Source organism: Enhydra lutris, unplaced genomic scaffold (assembly GCF_002288905.1).
Source record: "Enhydra lutris kenyoni isolate GAN:26980312 unplaced genomic scaffold, ASM228890v2 scaffoldscaffold28, whole genome shotgun sequence".
Classification (NCBI taxonomy): domain Eukaryota; kingdom Metazoa; phylum Chordata; class Mammalia; order Carnivora; family Mustelidae; genus Enhydra; species Enhydra lutris.
The window spans coordinates 6975372-6999598 of NW_019154112.1; the positions used below are offsets into that span (position 1 = coordinate 6975372).

Consider the following 24227-nt stretch of genomic DNA (forward strand, 5'->3'; position numbering starts at 1 on the left):
CTATTTCTATGAGATTATTTATAGACAAACATGCAGATAAGTCAACCAGACATCTAAGTTCTAGTCTCCTGTTTTGAATTCTGTGAAGCATTTAAACATTGCCAGGGTAAAGAGGCTGTCATTGACAGTAAAGGCTAATGTTATAGGCTGTTCTGCTCAGATGGTAGCAAGGTAGTATTCACTGCCACTTTTTAAAAAAATTTATTTTCATTTTTCTACATGTGGCTGTCCAATTTTCCCACCTCCATTTGTTGGATCATTTCCTTACACCACACACGAAAATAGACTCAAAATGGATGAAGGATCTCAATGTGAGAAAGGAATCTATCAAAATCCTTGAGGAGAACACAGGCAGCAACCTCTTCGACCTCAGCCGCAGCAACATCTTCCTAGGAACATCGCCAAAGGCAAGGGAAGCAAGGGCAAAAATGAACTATTGGGATTTTATCAAGATCAAAAGCTTTTGCACAGCAAAGGAAACAGTTAACAAAACCAAAAGACAACTGACAGAATGGGAGAAGATATTTGCAAATGACATATCGGATAAAGGGCTAGTGTCCAAAATCTATAAAGAACTTAGCAAACTCAACACCCAAAGAACAAATAATCCAATCAAGAAATGGGCAGAGGACATGAACAGACATTTCTGCAAAGAAGACATCCAGATGGCCAACAGACACATGAAAAGTGCTCCACATCACTCGGCATCAGGGAAATACAAATCAAAACCACAATGAGATACCACCTCACACCAGTCAGAATGGCTAAAATTAACAAGTCAGGAAATGACAGATGCTGGCGAGGATGCGGAGAAAGGGGAACCCTCCTACACTGTTGGTGGGAATGCAAGCTGGTGCAACCACTCTGGAAAACAGCATGGAGGTTCCTCAAAATGTTGAAAATAGAACTACCCTATGACCCAGCAATTGCACTGCTGGGTATTTACCCTAAAGATACAAACGTAGTGATCCGAAGGGGCACGTGCACCCGAATGTTTATAGCAGCAATGTCTACAATAGCCAAACTATGGAAAGAACCTAGATGTCCATCAACAGACGAATGGATAAAGAAGATGTGGTATATATACACAATGGAATACTATGCAGCCATCAAAAGAAATGAAATCTTGCCATTTGCGACGACGTGGATGGAACTAGAGGGTATCATGCTTAGCGAAATAAGTCAATCGGAGAAAGACAACTATCATATGATCTCCCTGATATGAGGGAGAGGAGATGCAACATGGGGGGTTAAGGGGGTAGGAGAAGAGTAAATGAAAGAAGATGGCATTGGGAGGGAGACAAACCATAAGTGACTCTTAATCTCACAAAACAAACTGAGGGTTAATGGGGGGAGGGGGGTTGGGGGGGTGGGATTATGGACATTGGGGAGGGTATGTGCTATGATGAGTGCTGTGAAGTGTGTAAACCTGGCGATTCACAGACCTGTACCCCTGGGGATAAAAATATATGTTTATAAAAAATAAAATTAAAAAAAATTAACTTTCCTAAAAAAAAAAAAAAATTATTTTCAATGTTCCAGAATTCATTTTTTATGCACCATACCCAGTACTCCATGCAATACGTGCCCTCCATAAAACCTACCACCAGACTCACCCCCCCCTCCAAACCCCCCTCCAAAACCCTCAGCTTGTTTCTGAGTCCACAATCTCTCATGGTTAGTCTCCCCCTCCAATTTCACCCCAACTCACTTCTCCTCCCCAACTCCCCATGTCCTCCGTGTTATTCTTTATGCTCCACAAATAAGTGAAACCATATAATTGACTCTCTCTGCTTGACTTATTTCACTCAGCATAATCTCTTCCAGTCCCATCCATGTTGATACAAAAGTTGAGTATTCATCCTTTCTGATGGAGGCATAATACTCCATAGTATATATGGAACATATTTTCTTTATCCATTTGTCCTTTGAAGGGCATCTTGGTTCTTTCCACAGATTGGCAACTCTGGCATTCCTCAACTTCATAAAATCTATCTATGAAAAACCCATAGTGAATATCATCCTCAATGGGAAAAAGCTCACAGCCTTCCCTTTGAGATTAGGAACATGACAAGGATGCCCACTCTTGCCACTGTTGTTCAACATAGTACTAGAAGTCCTAGCAACAGCAATCAGACAACAAAGAGAAATAAAAGGTATCCAGATTGGCAGTGAAGAAGTCAAACTCTCTCTCTTCACAGATGACATGATACTTTATATGGAAAACCCAAAAGACTCCACCCCCAAACTACTAGAACTCATACAGCAATTTGGTAATGTGGCAGGATACAAAATCAATGCACAGAAATCAGTTGATTTCTTATACACTAACAATGAAAATAGAGAAAGGGAAATTAGAGAATCAATTCCATTTACTATAGCACCAAGAACCATAAGATACCTGGGAATAAACCTAACCAAAAAGGTAAAGGATCTGTACTCAAGGAAATACACTTACAAGAGAAATTGAAGAAGACAAAAAGATGGAAGACCCTTCCATGCTCTGGATCAGAAGAATAAACATTGTTGAAATGTCTATACTGCCTAGAGCAATCTATACTTTCAATGCTATCCTGATCAAAATTCCACTAGCATTTTTCAAAGAGCTAGAACAAACAATCCTAAAATTTGTATGGAATCAGAAGAGACCCTGAATTGCTAAGGAAATACTGAAAAAGAAAAACAAAACTGCAGGCATCATGTTGCCTGATTTTAAGATTTACTACAAAGCTGTGATCACCAAGACAGCATGGTTCTGGCACAAGAATAGATACATTGACCAGTGGAACAGAGCCCAGATATGGACCCTCAACTTTATGGTCAAATAATTTTCAACAAAGCAGGAAAAAATATACAGTGGAAAAAAGACAGTCGCTGCCACTTTTATGATATTAGTTAAGAATCTCACATACTGTTAAATTCTGTCATCGCACTAATAGCCTAGTTTAGGCAAAGCCAATGCCACACTTATCTTCTAGTTCAGAGAAGAGATATATTGTCTCCAAAATAATAGGTATAATCAGTGGCCCTTCTTTCTTCCTTTCTTCAGCACCAGAGAGCATCTAGTCTGTTTTTCACTTGCTATTTGAACAACAGTGATTCTACTCTGAACAGGTACCTGAGTCTTCATTGACATTTGCTGCTGTTCTGAAGAAGACATTGGGCAGCAATTTGAAAAATTACAGTGGGGTTATTTAGAAGACCTCATGTCCCATGGCACTTTTTGGTCATGCTGCCTTTTCCTGGTAGCTGTGTAGAAGCGCTAATATGACAGGATGCTGTATAACCTATGTGCCCTGAGAGCAATTAGCTTGCCTGGGCCTCACACTATCATCTGTAACATGAGCCACCAGAAAAGAAATGGCAAAACCATACTAATCATCTGAATTAAGGAACATTCCATTTGGGCAGACTTTCATCTTGAGAGATACATTTCAAACTGTAATTTATTTCATTTTTATTTGGAAAACAAGATTATAATCTCAAAAATGGTAAACATGTATTGGAATTAGATTAAGGATTTTGTTAATATGTGAGACAAATAACATGTTGGAAAACACTATTGTTAAATCACTGGGAATGCAAGAGTGCTGAGGAAGTCAAAGTTGCTTGAAAGGCATATTTCAAATTAGGTCACATGTACGTTGCTGCAGCCATTTATAGCCAAATCTATGCTAGGTCATGGGAAAATAAAAGAAAATAATGCTGGAGTAAAATCCTTCCCTTAAATACTAGATGCTGGTAGCTGTGGCCAGATTGCTTATGCTCTAACTTAAAATCAATAAAACTCTCACTCATTTATTCACTCCCATATAAGGGATTAAAAACAAAAGAGGCCAAATTTGAGTGTCTTGGATGAGAAATATGGCTATATTTAAATAGCTCTGGGCTTAAAGAAATCTGATTAGAGGCAAGAACAAGCCTGCTGGTAAGCAAATAATGGAAAAGGAAAAGAATGGCTTCCATGTTTTGTTTTGTTTTGAATTTCTTTATTATTTTCTATTTATTTATAATATTTTTAATTTATTTATTTAACATCTTAATTTTATTTTATTTTTTCAGTGTTCCAGGATTCATTGTTTTGCACCACACCCAGTGCTCCATGCAATATGTGCCTTCCTTTATACCCACCACCATTGGTTTTGTACTGAGAAAGCAGATTTTCAGCTAATAATATCTGTGCTGTTATCCTAGTAATTCAAGATGTGAGCTACGTCTCTCTGGTTATCCCTGGATGCTTGGCTCCTAAAAATATACTAGTGTCATCAACAACAAAGGCAAGAACAAATGGGAGAAATAAAACTCTATGAACACAATCAGTATAGTGGGGACTACAAACCAGAACAGAGAAGAGCATATCTCCTAATTGCAAAGCCTTCCCCTTCTTTGTCTGATTGGATCTGTCTCCTGCATGTTAAACACACCTGGAATCCCAGTGAATACTCTGCAAAGAGTTCAGCAGAAATCATTGATTACAGTGCCATTGTTGTGTGAGCTACAGTTTTTTTTCCTGCCCACATGCCTAGAAAATCTCAGCTATGCATGGATCCTTTACACTGATTTTGATTTTGTTAGTTCTCTCTGAGCAATTAAAATCTTGGGAAACATTTCTTCATAGTACAATGGAATAGGGATACGATTAGTGGATTTCCCCATTTCTCTGAATTAAAATTTACCCAAAAGCTTTCAACAAGAAATTATAATACAAAATGTTCTAAAAGGAACCAAAAATACTAGCAATAAAACAAAGAGTTGAGAGCATATATTTATCTCTTCAAAAGCCTGAAATGACAGTAAGTAGCGTAATGACACACAGGAACAATCTGGAAATATTCTGAGTACTACAACAATATGCAGTACTCACTTCCTGCCCACACAAGTACATCATTCTAGTGATGCTTCCCTCTTCCTTCTGGTCTGATAATTCCGATATCCTTACCATATCTGTTTCTAATGCTTGCTCTGTCTCTTCAAATTGTGTTCTTTGCCCTTTTGGTATTTGGCTTTGTTTTTTCCTGATAGTCAGACACAATGCAAATGGACCAGCTATGAACAGATTTTGCAGGGCACCTGGGTAGCTCAGTTGGTTATGTGGCTGTCTTTGTCTCAGGTCATGAGGCCAGGGTCCTGGGATCAAGCCCCACATGGGGCTCCCTGCTCCGTGGGGAGCCTGTGTCTCCTTCTCCCTCTGCTTGCTGCCCTGCCTGCTTGTATTCTCTCTCTGTGTGTCAAATAAATAAATAAAATCTTTTAAAAATAAAAAATAAATAGACCTTTGGTTTGCAGTATGAGATGTGAGGAGAGGGAAAGCATTCTATAGTCCTATGATTAAGCCTCTGATAGTTTAGTGAGTCTTTTAGTCAATGTATGTCTCTTCTGAACTATGAATTTCATAAACATTTCTCAGTTTTGTTTTTTTGCTTTTTCTCTTTTCTATAGGTGGTACAGGATGGCTAGAGTGGTCTATACTTAGCTATTTCCCTTCTTTCCCATAGAAAATTAGACTGGCTGGACTTGGTAATTTTTCTTTCAGCAGGTGAGCTGGATCTCCTAACACCTCAGCAGGTTAGTCTCTGGTTAAATAGCTTCCCTCGAGGGCAGGCTTTGTTAAGGGGAAAGCAGTTTCCTCTGGTTGGTTCTTTTTTCATTGTTTTTATTACTGTGGAAAATTCCAAACATTCACTAAAGTAGAAGGAATAGGGTAATAATTTCCAAAATACCAAGCATTTCATCCTCAATAATTATCTGCATTTACCAACTTCAAATTTTCCCCTGCTCCTGCCCAAAACACAAGTGGGGGAGGTTTTCTCCATTATTTATTGAGGAAACCTGGTCAAGCTCCTGGAGGTAAATCTGGTGGGGGCCATTTTATGACACTTCTCCCCAGGAGTTTTAACTCTCAGAGTTGTGGAGCCTCTAGGAATTCAGCAACTACAGGTTTTCCTACCCTAGTTCTCCTTCAGTGGTGGTTTCTGGTAGAATCTCTACTGCGGTGAAGTCGTAACTCCTGTGTCTTCCTGTGTTTTTCTCTCCAGTGTTGGGGGCAGTTGATTTGTTTGCCCTGAGTCCTGTCTTCTCTTAGAGAGCCATGAAGAGTTACTGATTTTCAGTCTGTTTGGTGTTTTTATTTGTTGTAACTTAGCAAGAATTTCCAAGTTCTTTACATGTGGAAATTAGGGTGTTTTTAAAATTAATATATTTTAGACTAGTTTGGGGTTATAGAACAATGAAGCAGAGACTGCAAATTTGCTATATATCCTCTTCCTCCACATATCATTTCCTTTAGTTTCCCATGTTAGTAATTTCCTGCATTAGTGTGATACCTTTGTTAAAATTGAATCATTACTGATATGCTATCATTTCCTGAAGTACATAGTTTATGTTAGAGTTTACTCTTTGTGTTGTATATTCTGGAAGTTTTGATAAATACATGGTATCATGTATATATTTCATTACATTGTGCTACACTGTCCTATAATTTCCTGTGCTTTATCTACTTATCTTTCACTCTTACCCCTAATCCCCAGCAACCACTTATCTTTTTATTATCTCCTGTATTTGTCTTTTCAGAATATCATTTAGTTGGAATGATATTCTATGTAGTCTTTTTGGACAGGCTTCTCCATAATAAACATTTAGGGTTTTCCCGTTTTTTCAAAACTTGATAGTTTGTTTCTTTTTATTGCTGAATAATTTTCTATTGTTAGGATGTACCAATTTATCTGTCCACCTATTGTATGACATTTTGGTTGTTTCCTATATCTTACAATTATGAATGAAGTGATAGAAAATTATGTGCAGCTTTTTGTGTGAACATAAATTTTCAACTCATGTGAGTAAATATTTAGAAGAATAACTGATGGATCATGTGATAAGACTGTGATGGACTTTGTAAAAAAAAAAACCTTCCAAACTGTATTCTAAATGTAAGTGGTTAGATTTTTTTTAAAGATTTTATTATTCATTTATTTATTTGACAGAGAGAGAGAGAGAGAGATCACAACTAGGCAGAGAGATAGGGAAGCAGGCTCCCTTCTGAGCAGAGAGTCTGATGCGGAGCTCGATCCCAGACCCCCGGGATCATGACCTGAGCCAAAGGCAGAGGCTTTAACCCACTGAGCCACCCAGGCGCCCCGGATCTTTTTCTTTTGTGCAAGCAATGAATGAGTTTCTGTTGCTCCACATTCTCATCAGTATTTTGGTGTTCTCAGGGTTTTGGGTTTTAATCATTCTAGATGCACAGTGGTATCTTGTTTTAATTTGCAATTCCATAATGCCCTAAGATATTGAGTGGCTTTCCATGTGCTTCCATTTGCCCTTTATTTTTTCTTCTTAACTTGCATACCTTTTATGTACTTTTTTTTCGTACTATGTCAGCAAGGATTTCCAATGCAATGCTTAGTAAGGGTAGTGAAAAGAGATAGTCTTGCCTTGTTGATGATCTTAGGAGGAAAGTATCTGGTTTCTCACCACTAAATCAGACATTAGCTTTAATTTATTTTATTTTTTTAAGATTTTATTTATTTATTTGACACAGAGAGAAAGATCACAAGTAGGCAGAGAGGCAGGCAGAGTGAGGGAGAGGAGGAAGCAGACTCCCCGCTGAGCAGGGAGCCTAATGCAGGGCTCGATCCCAGAACTCTGAGATCATAACCTGAGCCGAAGGCAGAGGCTTAACCCACTGAGCCACGCAGGCACCCCAGACATTAGTTTTAATTTAAATCAACTTGATTACTTTCCCCTCTATTTCTAGTTGGAAGTTTTTTGTTTTTTAAGCATTAATGATATTGCATTTTTCAAATAATTCTTCTGTTTTGATACAATTTTTTCATGTCTAACATGTTGTGATGGATTATAATAATTTTAAAATGTTGATACAGCCTTATATACCTGGAATCCATTCCACTTGTTCATGGTGTATAATTGTTTTCATACAGGGCTGAATTTTATTTACTAATGTTTTGTTGTAGGTTTTTAAAAAAGATTTTATTTATTTATTTGAGAGAGAGAAAAATCACAAGTAAGCAGAGAGGCAGGCAGGGGCGGGGTGTGGGGGAAGTAGACTCCCTGCTGATCAGAGAGCCCAATGTGGGGCTCGATCCCAGGACTCCGAGATCATGGCCTGAGCCAAAGGCAAAGGCTTAACCCACTGAAACACCCAGGTGCCCCTTGTTGTAGGTTTTTATTCTGTTTTCATGGAACATCTTGGTTTGTAATTTTTCTTTCTTTCTTTTTTTTCCTCATGTTGCCATCCAGTTTTGTTATTTGAGTAATTCTGACCTCACAGAATGACTTAGGAAGGGTTTGCTAGCTATTTTTTGGGTAGATTGTAGAGAACTGATATCATTATTATTGAAATGTTTGTCATAATTCACTAGTGAAACCACCTGCAACAGATAATTTCATTTATGAAGGTTGTTAATCACTGAATTGGGTATTTTAATAGAGATCTATTCAGATTATACATCGTGTGTGAGTTTCTATAGATGATTAACGTTGAGGGAAAGTTCGATTTCATTAAGTTATCAAATGTATGGTCATAGAGTTGTTAATAACATTCATTTTCTAATGTTGCAATGTTCATGGGATCAGTAGTGATGGGCACTTTCCAACTTCTGATATTTGTAATTTGTGTCTTCTCTTGTAATATTTTTCTTTGGCAACCTGACTAGAGGCTTATAAATTTTACTGTTAAAGAAAACTGAAAAAGTAGTGGTCCATAGTTTGTTTGGGCAAAGTTAAAAGTGTTAGCCTGGTTAAAGCAGGAGGTAGAAAATAGACCTAGTGAAGTTGCTTTGGGAGAACAAGTTTGAGACAGAATGTTAATACTGCAAGTGATATGTTACTAATTTCATCTTAATGACTATAAGAAGTTGAATTCGAAAAGGACTCTAACTGTTGGCACTCAAGGACTCACTGAAAGAAATAAAACACAGATTTTCTAGAACAGTCAGCATGGAAATTTGTGACTGTTTCTTTATAAAATCATAACAGATAAGTTTGAGAAGGGCAATGAATAACATTTTGCTACTTACAGTGCTGTCTTGGGCAAAGAACATAAAAGGAAGCATGTTTATAAAATTCATTCCTAATATATGTGCATTAATTTGGTTGTTAGGGAATATTTTCATATGGACATCCCATTTCAACTATTAACTGGTTCAAATTAACAGAGCCTAAAAAAATTGAATAACCATCCAGCATACTTCACATAACATGAGTTAAAAATAAATGTTATTTTTGTAATTCATGGAGAATTTGGTTGATTTCTGCAGCAAAAAAGAAGTAGTATAGTATAGGATGAGGGACAAAGAACCATTATAACTATTATTTGTCTACAGAAATTATAACCTTTCCAATATTTTATGTCATTTTTTGTCATTAAAAAATGCTATCACACTGGGCACATCTGATCTTCATAATGTTGTGAATTAGACCAAATTTCTAGACTCAAAATTTTAGAGTCTAGAAAAGTTATAGAGGTAATTTTCTCGCTCCTAGGAAAGATGAGTAAAGACCTAGTTCTTCTGATAATACAGCTAGGATTTCTTTATTACACTACCTTATTTTGAAATGTATTATGCTTAACTATGTAATTTTACTTGGTTTATACTTACATTAGTCACTTAAATAGCAATACTAGAAATTAAAACATTTATCAAAGAAATACTCTTGTTATTAATTTCTTCATTGGTTTGAGAAGACCATAAATCATCCGAAACCAGACTTCATGTGATCATAAAAAGCACAAAGATCACCTTGATTTTTAGAAAATATCGCTCCTCTGGCTTTCTGATTTGTATCGTAAGTGATGTTTAAGATACAAAGGAAATACTAGTGTTTCCTTCAGTTGTGCACCACACATTCTGACACTTGATTTTATTTTCATTTGTTTTCACCTCCAAGAATTACATATCTTCTGATGTCCTTATATAGATTAAAATCTTTTCGAGGACAAAAACTAAACTTTGTCTTTTGACACATTCAACATGACTTTAAGAACAAATGATAGATGTGTAAAATTTGTAATTCATTAAGTGACCAAATAAATGTAACTTTCACTTTTCTCACCAAAATTTGTGTTTAATTTTGTTAGTATGGTATTAGTATATGCAGAGGCTAAACTTCAATTGTATTTTTTTAAAAGATTTTATTTATTTATATGACAGAGAGAGAGATCACAAGTAGGCAGAGAGGCAGGCAGAGAGAGAGGAGGAAGCAGACTCCCCGCTGAGCAGAGAGCCCGACATGGGGCTCGATCCCAGGACCCCGAGATCACGACCCGAGCCGAAGGCAGAGGCTTAACCCATTGAGCCGCGCAGGTGCCCCACAATTGTATTTTTTTTAAAGATTTTATTTATTTAGTTGATAGAGATCACAAGTAGGCAGAGAGGCAGGCAGAGAGAGAGAGAGAGAGAGAGAAGGAAGCAAGCTCCCCACTAAGCAGAGAGGCCGATGCGGGGCTCCATCCCAGGACCCTGGGATCATGACTTGAGCTGAAGGCAGAGGCTTTAACCTACTGAGCCACCCAGGTTCCCAAATTGTATTTATTTCTATGCATGAGAATTTTTCTTCTGATTAAGGAATACTAAACGAATAGCCCACCTTTTGTTCTATATTAACTTTTTTTGGAGATTAGCTATTACTATAATATGTATGTGTCAGACAAAAATAAAAACACAGTTCTGACCTCAGAGTTCTTACATTATAGAATGATTTTAGTAAAAGGTGGGTGAGTCGATATTTGGTATTATTAATAAAAACTTTTAAAGGGAATTGATAAAATTCATTAATTCTCCAAAAAGGAAATAATTTCACTCTGCTTTATATTCATAAAATAAATAATTTCACTCTGCTTTATATTCATGAAATTTAATTTCATGGTTATCCAAAAAGTTCAAACCTGCCAGTGAAAAAATGTCTTCAGCCTAACTAATGTCAAATTTTGGAAAGGTACAGTCTATGCTTTGAATACTGATATTTCTGGTTAAGAATAACAAAGACTTGGTAGAATTTAAGAGGCAATGTATTACCTGTTAGTTTCAAAAAATATTGATCCATACTTCAAACTTTTATGTTAGTCTTCAGTGCTGTGCCATTGTTACTTAAATCCATTTACAAGTTACTATACCATTGCTCCATTCCAAGAGGTAATTTCTCCCTGCTCCCTATAAATGTTCACCTGAAGATTGTTGAGCAACCCCTGATGGTTTACTCCATGCAATCTCAAAATGATCATGCTTTCAACAGCAGAAGGAGACATCTATATAGATATTCAAGTCATTTTTTTCCAAATTTTTCTTCAGAATGCATAGTGGATTTATGTTTATATAAATAGTTGTCTCATGAAAGGTTAACATTATGTTTTAAGTTTGAAAATATTCCACTGTGGTGAACAAATTGTTTTTGTTTGTTTTATGTTTTCTGTAATTGGCTACTACAGTGTTTTTCAGAGTTTTTTTTTTTTTTTAAACATTATCATGTCCAAATCCTCCTTGTGTGTTGGCTTTTCTAGTTGGTCCATGTTTTTATTTTTGATCCTAAGAGTTTTGTTCTGTTTTCTGTAGAATTTAGGGATGTCTGCTTTATCCTTAAAATCCAATTTAATTAAATTCAAAACTCCTATATTGAGTTAGGAACTGTGTTCAGGTCTGAGACTGAGTAGGATAAGGATCCTCTATGAGTTTCCCTTGGGAGTGGACAAAATGATATGAAAGGAGGCATGGAAACAAATAATTATTATAAGTTAGAGATGTAACAGGAAAATATTTCCTTTGTGTGACTAAAAGATGACAGTGCTACTACTGTACATGAGAAATGTTTCATGTTTATGTGTTACCAATAACCATCTGATTGTCTTATATAAAGCCATAATCTATAAATCTATATAAAATCTCCAAACTTAGTTTCATTATGAGTTAAATTGTTTCCTTATTTTCTCCAAGTATTACTCCAAGTTTGAAATACATCATTTAATTTTTAAAGTGATACCTAAGAGTACAACATACCTGAATAAATAGGTCAGTAACTATTTTTATGGTCCTCTTTGAAGCCAGGACTGTGAAATCACCTCTCTTCAGTGACTCCGAAAGTTCTGAGAAAGCATTACAGATGAATTAGAAACCCCTGATAGTAGAGAGTTTCCTGATAGTAGAGAGATCACACTGAAAACAGAGATCAGCTGCAACAGTTAATTTTGGAAAACCTCAGATAATATTGATATTGACAAGAGTTAGAGATACATATGTGTATGTGTGTGTGTGTGTGTTTATTTATCTATATATATATTGAAAACATGAGAATGAGAGCCTTAAATGATTATTCTTTATGTGGTTTATTGTGGTGGCTGTTGTTCAGTCTTTGTAATATCTTATTTTCAAAATACCATTCTGATTCTTATTTTCTTAGCTATTAAAATATTATTTTGAAGTATAATTTGACTTTAGGACTATTGACTTACTGAACTAGCTATATGGTCTTGGACTGAAACATGTTGTCTTGTTCCTGATCATGGGTAAGGTGTCTGTATGTCAGCATTAATTATGGTATCAGCCATAGCTTTTGGTTTTAATTTTGTTTTTGAGATTTAATTTGTGAGGTTGAGAAAATATACTAGTATTCTTAGTTTACTGATCAATTTTATCTCATGAATGTATGTTGCATTTTCTCAAGAGCATTCACCACATCTTTTGCAGTTAGCATATAATATTTCTCCTTTAATTTTAATGGAATAAATTAAATGTGTAGAAGGGATTTTTTATGTTGACAACTTTGACTTACTCTGGGATTACTTTGTTCAACTAGCTTATTTGAGATTTTTTTAAAGGTAATCTCAATACCCAATATGGGGTTTGAACTCACATTGAGTCACATGCTCCACCCACTGAGCCAGCTCAGTGTCCCTCCACTAATGTGGAAGTTTATGTCCTAGATTGGACTCCTTTTTCATTTTTCTTTATTGCATTTAGTGCTATAAATCTAAGCACTGATTAGCTTATGAGACAACTTTTAATAAGTTGTGTTTTCATCAATTATTTTTGAGGTTTTATTTTTAGACTCATGATCTATTAGAAATTGTGTAATTTTCAAGCATGTGGAGATTTCTCTAGATTTATACTACTTAGTGACTTAGAATTGGATACTACTGTAGTACAGAACAAATTCTCTTCTAACAAAATGTGACCTATTTTGTGGCTCAGCATATGGCTTTGATCACTGAGTATTTCCAGTACATTTGAGAGAAATGTGTATTTTACCAATATTCAGTGTGATGTTATATAATATCAATTAAGTCAAAATGGTACAGCTCTTCCAATCTGCTATATATTTACTGACTTTCTTTGCCTAATTAAAGACTTGAGGAAGGATATTAATGAGGCCAACTACTAATTTATGAAGAGGTTATTTAGTTTTTTTTTAATTTTAGATTGTTGTATTTACCATCTATTTATTCTTCCAGGCAGTGCTATCTATTCAGAATTACTTTTCTCTGTGGCATCTTTTCTCTTCTGTCTAAAGAAATTCTTTTAACAGACTTTATTTAGCAGGTCTGCTGGACATAAATTTTTCCACATTTTGTCTGAAATGTATGTATTCATTGATCTTTATCTGCTATTTACAGTTCTCTCAAAAGCCCCCCCAAAATCTTAATGCCTAATGTGAGGGTTTTTTTAAATTTAAATTTTATTATTTTTTTAAACATATAATATATTTTTATCCCCAGGGGTACAGGTCTGTGAATCGCCAGGTTTACACATTTCACAGCACTCACCATAGCACATACCCTCCCCAATGTCCATAACCCCACCCCCCCAACCCCCCTCCCCCCATCAACCCTCAGTTTGTTTTGTGAGATTAAGAGTCACTTATGGTTTGTCTCCCTCCCAATCCCATCTTGTTTCATTGACTCTTCTCCTACCCCCTTAACCCCCCATGTTGCATCTTCTCTCCCTCATATCAGGGAGATCATATGATAGTTGTCTTTCTCCGATTGACTTATTTCGCTAAGCATGATACCCTCTAGTTCCATCCATGTCATTGCAAATGGCAAGATTTCATTTCTTTTGATGGCTGCATAGTATTCCATTGTGTATATATACCACATCTTCTTTATTGTGAGTTTTTTTTTAATCGTAGCATTTCCATTCAGTGATTTTGAAAATTTCCATCTCTTTATTGAAAAACATTATTTATTCCCTCATGTTGCTTACTTCTCTAAATTATTTAACATGTTAATCATAATTACCTTTATCCATTTCTGATAATTCCAACATCTGGACATTTCTGGGTCTGATAGCATTATTATGATAGTAATATGTTTTCACATTTCTTAATATTTCATTAAATGTGAGATACTTTGTATAAAAAATTGATAAAAATTGTTTCCCATAGAAATGAGACTGTTTCAGCTTCCAAGTTATTCATCTGGGATTGAAGGATAGAGTTCCTGATGCATTGTGTAAGGTTCAGCCACCTGTTAATTTTCTCCTGTTCCTCTACATACATCCTTGCTCTACCAGGCTCCTTGCTGTCCCTTGACAACAAGTGACCCTTACTTCTCCTGCCTCAACTCTAGGGACAGTCATTTTCCATGTTTAAATTTCAACTGTTTTCTTCTTAACAGCATTTAAGGAGGTTTTTTTTTTTTCCTCCTCTCACGTCTCTATTAAAGGTTAAATCCACCGTGGATCTCATCTAGCAGGGGACTTGTCACTTTTTTGTATTCACAGGGTTCATATTCCCATGTCTATTTTCTATTGGTGTAAAATAACCATGATTTTGAGTATTATTTGTCTTGAAATAATTACTGAGTCTTAAGAGGCATTCTTTAGTGATTATTGGCCTGGTACTATTTTAAAATGGCACTTGGAGATCTGGTCTTAAAAATTAGTTGTACTTAAACCATAAGTGACTCTTAATCTCACAAAACAAACAGGGTTGCTGGGAGGAGGGGGATTGGGAGAGGGGGGTGGGGTTATGGACATTGGAGAGGGTATGTGCTATGGTGAGTGCTGTGAAGTGTGTAAACCTGTCGATTCACAGACCTGTACCCCTGGGGATAAAAATATATGTTTATAAAAAATAAAAAAAAAATTGAAACATTAATAAAATATTTTATACATGGAAAAAAATTAGTTGTACTTGATGGAGTCTCAAAAGTTCATTTTTGCTTTTGTTTCCTTTGCCTTTGGAGATATATCTTGAAAGAAGTTGCTGTGGCTGATACCGAAGAGGTTACTGCCTATGTTCTCCTCTAGGATACTGATGGATTCCTGTCTCACGTTGAGGTCTTTTACCCATTTCGAGTTTATCTTTGTGTACAGTGTAAGAGAATGGTTGAGCTTCATTCTTCTACATATAGCTGTCCAATTTTCCCAGCACCATTTATTGAAGAGGCTGTCTTTTTTCCACTGTATATTTTTTCCTGCTTTGTTGAAGATTATTTGGCCATAGAGTTGAGGGTCCATATCTGGGCTCTCTACTCTGTTCCACTGGTCTATGTGTCTGTTTTTATGCCAGTACCATGCTGTCTTGGTGATCACAGCTTTGTAGTAAAGCTTGAAATCAGGTAACATGATGTTGCCAGTTTTATTTTTGTTTTTCAACATTTCCTTAGCAATTCGGGGTCTCTTCTGATTCCATACAAATTTTAGGATATTTGCTCCAGCTCTTTGAAAAATACTGGTGGAACTTTGATCGGAATGGCATTAAAAGTATAGATTGCTCTAGGCAGTATAGACATTTTAACAATGTTTATTCTTCAGATCCAAGAGCATGGAATGGTCTTCCATCTTTTTGTGTCTTCTTCAATTTCTCCCATGAGTGTTCTGTAGTTCTTCAAGTACAGATCCTTTACCTCTTTGGTTAGGTTTATTCCTAGGTATCTTATGGTTCTTGGTGTTATAGTAAATGGAATTGATGCTCTAATTTCCCTTTCTGTATTTTCATTGTTAGTGTATAAGAAAGCCACTGATTTCTGTACATTGACTTTGTATCCTGCCATGTTGCTGAATTGCTATATGAGTTCTAGTAGTTTGGGGGTGGAGTCTTTTGGGTTTTCCATATAAAGAATCATGTCATCTGCAAAGAGAGAGAGTTTGACTTCTTCATTGCCAATTTTGATACCTTTTATTTCTCTTTGTTGTCTGATTTCTGTTGCTTCATCAAGATCAAAAGCTTCTGCACAGCAAAGGAAACAGTCAACAAAACAAAGAGGTAACCCACGGAATGGGAGAAGATATTTGCAAATGACAGTACAGACAAAAGATTGATATCCAGGATTTATAAAGAACTTCTCAAACTCAACACACACAAAACAGATAATCGTATCAAAAAATGGGCAGAAGATATGAACAGACACTTCTCCAATGAAGGCATACAAATGGCTATCAGACACATGAAAAAATGTTCATCATCACTAGCCATCAGGGAGATTCAAATGAAAACCACATTGAGATACCACCTTACACCAGTTAGAATGGCCAAAATTAGCAAGACAGGAAACAACATGTGTTGGAGAGGATGTGGAGAAAGAGGAACCCTCTTACACTGTTGGTGGGAATGCAAGATGGTGCAGCCTCTTTGGAGAACAGTGTGGAGATTCCTCAAGAAATTAAAAATAGAGCTTCCCTATGACCCTGCAATTGCACTACTGGGTATTTACCCCAAAGATACAGATGTAGTGAACAGAAAGGCCATCTGTACCCCAATGTTTATAGCAGCAATGGCCACGGTTGCCAAACTGTGGAAAGAACCAAGATGCCCTTCAACAGATGAATGGATAAGGAAGATGTGGTCCATATACACTATGGAGTATTATGCCTCCATCAGAAAGGATGAATACCCAACTTTGTATCAACATGGACAGGACTGGAAGAGATTATGCTGAGTGAAATAAGTCAAGTGGAGAGAGTCAAGGTTCATACAGTTTCACTTATTTGTGGAGCATAACAAATAACATGGAGGACATAGGGATATGGAGAGGAGATGGGAGTTGAGGGAAATTGGAAGGGGAGGTGAACCATGAGAGACTATGGACTCTGAAAAACAATCTGAGGGTTTTGGAGGCACTGGGGGTGGGAGGTTGGGGGAGCCAGGTGGAGGGTATTAAGGAGGGCATGTATTGCATGGAGCACTGGGTGTGGCACAAAAACAATTCTGTTATGCTGAAAAGAAATTAAAAAAATTCAACTGATAAAAAAATTAGTTGTACTTGAAACTACTGTGAAAATCAGTATATCAGTACTTGTGCTAAAATACCCACTGTGGGTATTTTAGTCACCCCTAACGGTGTCCCCCAAATTATAGTTTCCTTGAGCAAACCGTTGGAAGTGGAAGAAAAAAAAGGAAGAGACCATGTAACACATTTACTGAGAAATACAGGTTTATGTTTTCTAAGGAATCAGGCAGTAAGTCTTCCCAACTGAGTCTAATAGATACTGAAAAAAAATACCAAGTAGATAAGTTCAGGGCCACTCCATATAAACATTCATTCCTGCTATTAGAGTAAAAATGAGAATGAGTCCTCTTATAGGAGGTCATTGAGTGGACAATTCTTATATCTTGCCAAATACGTATTAATTGAATTATTCTGATTATATACTATGCAAATGAAAAAAGGGACAATCACCATAAAACAACAACAAACATATAGAGGATATTGGGGTGTATCTGCTTGACCAGTAAAAAGACATGTCAATCTGAAAAGAGGGAGCCAGGCCATACTTTAGAAAAGATAGTTGATTAATAATCAGATCACTTATTTTGGTGAAGTCCCATTGTTTTATTTTTACTTTTGTTCCCCTTGCCTCAGGAGACATATCTAGAAAGAAGTTTCTGTAGCCAATGTCAGAGTTTACTTCCTGAGTTCTCCTATAGTACTTCCATAGTTCTCCTATGGTTTTATGATTCACATTTAGGTCTTCAACCCATTTTGAATTAATTTTTGTGTATGGCATAAGAAAATGGTCCACTTTTATTATTTTGCTTGTTGTTATCAAGTACTTTGTCAAAATAAAAGCTTCTTCACAGTGAAGGAAACAACAAACTAAAGGCAAATTGCAGAATAGGATAAGATATTTGCAAGTGACATATTTAATAAAGGGTTAGTATCCAAAATATATAAAGAACTTAAGAAACTCAAAACCCCCAAAATGAATAATCTAATTTAAAAATGGGCAGGAGACATGAATAGCCCTTCTTCCAAAGAAGACATACAAATAGCCAACAGGCACATGAAGAGATACTCAACATCACTGATCATTAGGGATATAAAAAACTATGATCAGCTATCAACTCAAACTTGTCAGAATGACTAAAATCAAGAACAGATGAACTAACAGGTGTTGGCAAGGATGTGGAGAAGGGAAAACCCTCTTGCATTGTTGGTGGGAGTGTAAAATGGTAAAGCCACTCTGGAAAACAGTATGGAGTTTGGTCAAAATGTTAAAAATAGAACTACCATACAATTCAGCAATTTTACTACTAAGTATTTACCCAAAGAATCCAAAAATACCAATTCAAAGGGATACATGGAACATTATCTACAATAGCCAAGTTACAGAAACAGTCCAACTGTCTGTCAACTGATGAGTGGATAAAGGGGTTGTGTGTGTGTGTATGTGATTTCATTCTTTTTATGGCTGAGTAATATACAGTGGGATATTACTCAGCCATAAAAAGTATGAAATCTTGCCATTCGCAGTGATGGGGATGGAGCTAGAATACATAATGCTAAATGAAATAAGCCAGTCAGAATAAGACAAATACCATATGATTTCAGTCATGTGTAGAATTTAAAAATCAAGTGAGCAAAAGAAAAAAGAGAGAGAAAGACCAAGAGACAGACTCTTAACTATAGAGAAAAATGGATGGTTACGAGCGGGGATGGGTGAAATAGGTGATGAGGATTAAGAAGGGCATTTGTGATGATGAGCACAGGGTATCTTACAGAAGTGTTGAATCACTATAGTGTACACCTGCAACTAATATTACACTGTATGTTAACTAGCTGGAATTTAAATAAAAACTTAAATTCATTTTTAAGTTACTTTTTAAAGTTCATAATAGAACACAAATCCATGAAATTCAAGCAAAAATTAATAAGAACAGAGATGAGAGGAAAAGAATGTAAGATAAAAAGGAAGTGAGCGAGTAAAGCAAAATTTAAATTATTTAGTAATAAAATGATGTATTAACATAGTTATTGTAAATGAGGCAGAAATTGAGCTTTAAAAGAGCAAAAAGACACCAACCATTGAAAATAGTGAAGAAGAAAAACATGGTCATCAAGGTGGTGATATTTCCAGAATGAGAGTTTTTTCAATGATAGATGATAGAACAATTGGGACAGAAAATGTAAATCATAATTTTGAGATGAATGTAAGGTTTTAAGACAGTTTTTGATTTTTTGTAATAATAGTCTTACTGTATTTTAGAATATTTTTAACAAACACAGAAAGAATCAAGTAAGAATTATTCTTATCATGCAAAAATAATCACGGTTTTCAAGTATAAAAGTCTACAAAATTGTCACCATATCAAATTTATACTTTCAAATAGAAATTACTCTAATTTTATAATCAACATAATAAAGACTATTTTGTTCACTACTCAGAACCTAAAACAATAGTTTTGGTATAGTAGCTCTTACTAAACATTTATAAATGAATAAAGGTTTTGTTTAAAGGACTGTCATTTATAAAAGCAAAAAAGGAAAACACGTCTGGATTCACACTGCAGCTATACTGTGTTAATATACTGTGTTAATATATCTTCCCAGACTTCTGTTTATCATAAATGTGTATGTATATTTACAATGACACTATATCTACACTAAAATTCATATTTAATATAATTTGAATATATTCCTTAATCCTCCTTAGCACAATATTTCAGAGATTCTCAAAGCCCATGCTGGGTTGAAAGAGAGGTTGTTTAGCTCCAAACTGTGGTGAAGTCAAAGTTTTTGAGGAGCTAAACAAAAACCCTTGAATAGGCTTCCCCATCTTCCTCTGATCTTGTGCATGCTTGAAAATGAAATCTGTTGTTTCACTAACATCAAATCTTTTTCCCCCTAAGGGAAAACATGAACATGAGTGTCCTCCAGCAACTCTGAGTTACGTATAAAAAGGTTTATTTTCTTTCTTTCTTTTATTTACTTTCTTTCAAAGTTTATTTCTTTGAAAAATGCTTTGCTTTCTATTTACCCCATCTGGTGTAACTTTTGGGGCACCTGAGTGGCTTAGTGGATTAAGCCTTTGCCATTGACCCTGGTCATGATCTCAGGGTCCTGGGATTGAGCCCCACATCAGGCTCTCTGCTCAGTGGGAAGCCTGCTTCCTCCTCTTTTCTCTGCCTGCTTCTCCGCCTACTTGTGATCTCTCTCTCTCTGTCAAATAAATAAATAAAAAACCTTAAAAAATAAAAAAAAGGAAAATTCACTTTTTTTTAGATAACAGTATTTACCTTGCCTATTTTAGAAACATGTAGAAGAATTTGGTAAAATGTCCTATTTGAAAATACATTAGAATGTAATTCATTTTAGAATAATGATTATCAGTTCTAAGAAAGAATCCTTCTGAGATGGCATACGCAGCTTCATCAGGCTCAGATCTGTCTTACTGCTCTCCTAGTGAAATGATCTGTGTGTAGCGCTCATAAAATGTTATACTAAATATTCTTTATGCTAAAAAATGATTCTTAAGCTCCCAATCCATATAATATGTAAAACATCTGATGATAACATAGTGTCCGATTTAATCTAGTTTGAATCACAGCGTTATGATCTAGCACATGTGGATCGCTGACGGGTGAACTACAAACTGTATTGCAATCTGAGGCCAGTAGACATACTAAATCCTTGATCTACCAATCGATGTTTCATAGTTAGAGGATTCATATCTTAACTCTGCTTAAATAAAAATAGCCATACTGGTAGTAGTAAAAAATGTTTCTTATGTAAGTGTAAATCAAAGCAGGAAGTAAAAGGAAGTGGTAATCATTTCAGCTCTTTCCTCACCATATTGTCTCTCAAGGTGATGGAAAAATGTATAGCAGGAAGTACTGGAATGGTTTTATATGTAATTTATCTCAGTGTGGATTTGTTTAATCATAGGTGGCTAAACTGATTAATGCATGCAATAGAATACAGTCAACACCAACATGTATCATTCTTTGTGCATCTCTACAGTAAGAGAGTGAATGAAAAGATCGAGTTGGGAAAGCATCAAGTTCCACTAATATAGATTTTGAGCATGCTCAGAACAATGGATATTTTAATGAAGAAACATGGAAAAGTATAAACCATTTGAATGAGAATTATAAACACCAATTTCAATATTGTTTATAGCTGAATTTGGAAAGAAGTATTTAACCTGTATCTATAAAACATAAGCATGTGAAATAAATCTTCTAGGGTGCTCATGGAGAAAGAAGTAATGTACTGGTATTTCAAATTTAAACCTAGTTCAATAGTAGGTAGTAACTTTGAACTTTTCTCCATCAACAAAGAATGATTTGGGCTATTTCCTGAGTATATGCACCATCTAAAATTTTGTTAAAAAAAAGTATAGCGGGGCACACAGTATTTTATCTAAATTAATGAAATAATGTGTGTACCAGAGAAGTGACTTTGATTTGTTTTTTTTTATTCATAAAGTATTAGAGCAATTATATTAAATATTTTCTACCCATCTTTGTAGCATTATATTTTTGGTAGGAATATTCCTAGAAACTTACACTTCAGTCTATTTGGTCCAATGATAGTGACGCTTAAAAAATTACAATTGTTAGGTTTATTTGAAATTATTATCTGGATGTAGCAGCGCTTAGACTTTTACTTGTAAACACAAATCTGGTTGAACTCAAGATCAGTCAGTGAAGCGACTGCTTTCCACTCAGGTCATGATCTTAAGGACCTGGGATCCAGCCCTGCATTGGGCTCCTTGTTCAGTGAGGAGTCTGCCTCTCCTTCTCCCTCTGTGTGTTTGCTTGCTTGCTCTCTGTCTCTCAAATACATAAATAAATCCTTAAAAAAAAAAAAAAAAGCCAATACCTTCTGTGAGGCAGTCTCATGATCCCTAAAAATTCAAGGACATAAATCTCAGGTTAGAAAAACCTGAAAGCTAGTTCTTATGTTTTTAGTGCTGTTACTTCATGTGTGTCTAATGTGTGTGTGTGATGTAAATTAAAATCATACAAAAATACCTGCTGCTACATATATGTATGTAAAATTATATGTAAATAATATGCATGATACCTAAATATCAGGGTTAACTTGACTGGGAGATAAAAAAATGAGAAGGCTCCTATATATAAAATACTTGTTGATTGACAGGCCACATATTTGAAATTTCAGCAGTAAATTATTTTTCATTTGGGTTAAAGTGCATTTTCCAAAACTTTTGCACAAACCAATTTACTCTGTTACCCAGGATCCCCCAACATAGTAATATATTAATAAACAATGAACATTACTATGGATTAATTTACTTTAATCTAGTTTTATTTAGCAAGTGCTTGATGGGTGAATGGTATACTCTGTAAGAAAGAGTATCTGATAAATGTACCAAGGTCATGATCCCAGAAGAAATGTTATGCTGATAAGAAAAAAAGGATTGCAAAGAAGTGTCTCTCAGGAGCTGAGATTTATACCCAAGCTTTGTTTTGAGAAACAGGATGAACACACTAGGGTATACCTTCTGTCTGTACAACACACACACGTGCATGCATATGTTCACACGTGTGCTTATGTGTCTGTACACATACTTTTGATATTTCTTAAAATCATCAAATTCTATACAAATGTATAAGATGTAGGCCAGTTAAATTCAACAAGGGATATACTTTTGTTTATACTTATCAGTATATACATCTAGTCTATTAACATCTGAACTCTAATAATTTTATAGTCACTAAACGTTAAGATAATAAAAAATTAAACCACTTTAAAAAGATGGGACTTAAATACTGATGACTCTAACATTAGTTTATACATGAGCCCTTAGGCTTCAGAGTTCTAATATTGATTTTTCAAATAAGCAAATTTTTATGGAAAAATATTTCAATTATTTCTTATTTTTAAAAATAAAAAAAAAGGCATCGGGTATAAAATCTAAATGTCTTCGGTGTGATCAGTCAGGAGCTTAAAATGTCACTCTTTACAACCTTTGTGTGAGGAAAGGGGTGGAGAGCAGGAAGGAAAGGGGGAAGAACTGAGGTGGAGGCTACGGACCCTTATCTACTGAAATCTATGCTGGGAAACACTTTAATGTGCAAGAGGGAGGATCTATTGTCTTAACTGCTCAACACAAGTGGCCTGAGCCTGTCCTAGGTAAGTTAAACTGTTTTGTGTGCATAGGGCCAACCCCCATCCCACAGAGGCACCAATGTAGCCTCTATGAGGAAGGAAGGGCATCCACCAATGTGGCAAGAATTGGTTACCTTTGGCCTTGGTGAACTTGTGCAGGCATAAAGAGTCCTGGTAGAAGCGAGGACCACCCCGCCCCCAGTCTCACAGCTGTCGGTTTGCAGAAATAACACTATAACACTGCTGTGCTAGTCGCCGGAATACAAACCGAGTTTGAAGTCCCTCTCTCCTGACAAAGCAGTTGGGAGTTTTTCCAGCGTTAAGTCATGACCCAGGCATGAAGGAAGATGCTGGGGGCAAATAACACAACTGTGAGGAGGGCGGTCCCTTTGAACTTCTGGAATACAGTGTTGCCCAGGCCAGTCTGGAAGACGAAGGTGTTGGAGAACAGGAGGAAAATGGTGCTGATGTTGCAGAGAATCGCAGTATCCTGGATAACAACAATCACCAGGATGACAGGAGCCAGTCAGAGTAGTTCTACAAAGGAATGAACAGACCATAGGACAGCAGCAGGAACTGAAGGGAGAACACCAGGCTATAGTTACTGGTCTGGAGCATTTCCCTTTTGTTCAATTTGCACCCAGGGGCACATTCCACAGTTTCTCATAAAACAGCACCTAGATTTCTCCCCAGCAGTGAGGGAGAAGCACTAGTTCATCAGAACCAGAGTTGTTTCCCTAGCTCTAAGACGGGATTCAAAGACCCCCTCCATCTGTTGTTCCAGGGATGACGTCCTGGCTTCCGCAAACTGGGTTTAAATCCGTCAAGTAAGTAGATGGTGGCTACAGGCTCCGCCCGCGCTGGGCTAGCCAGTTGTCCTCGGCTCTCTTGAAGTACTCTGTGGCCAACCCGGTGGCCT

The 24227-nt window shown here is 36.1% G+C and overlaps 1 pseudogene; it reads right to left on the reverse strand.

Moving 5' to 3' along the window:
• LOC111152467 overlaps positions 1 to 23926 on the reverse strand; it is a 39154-nt pseudogene extending 15228 nt beyond the window's left edge.
• Positions 23927 to 24227: the final 301 nt, after the last annotated feature.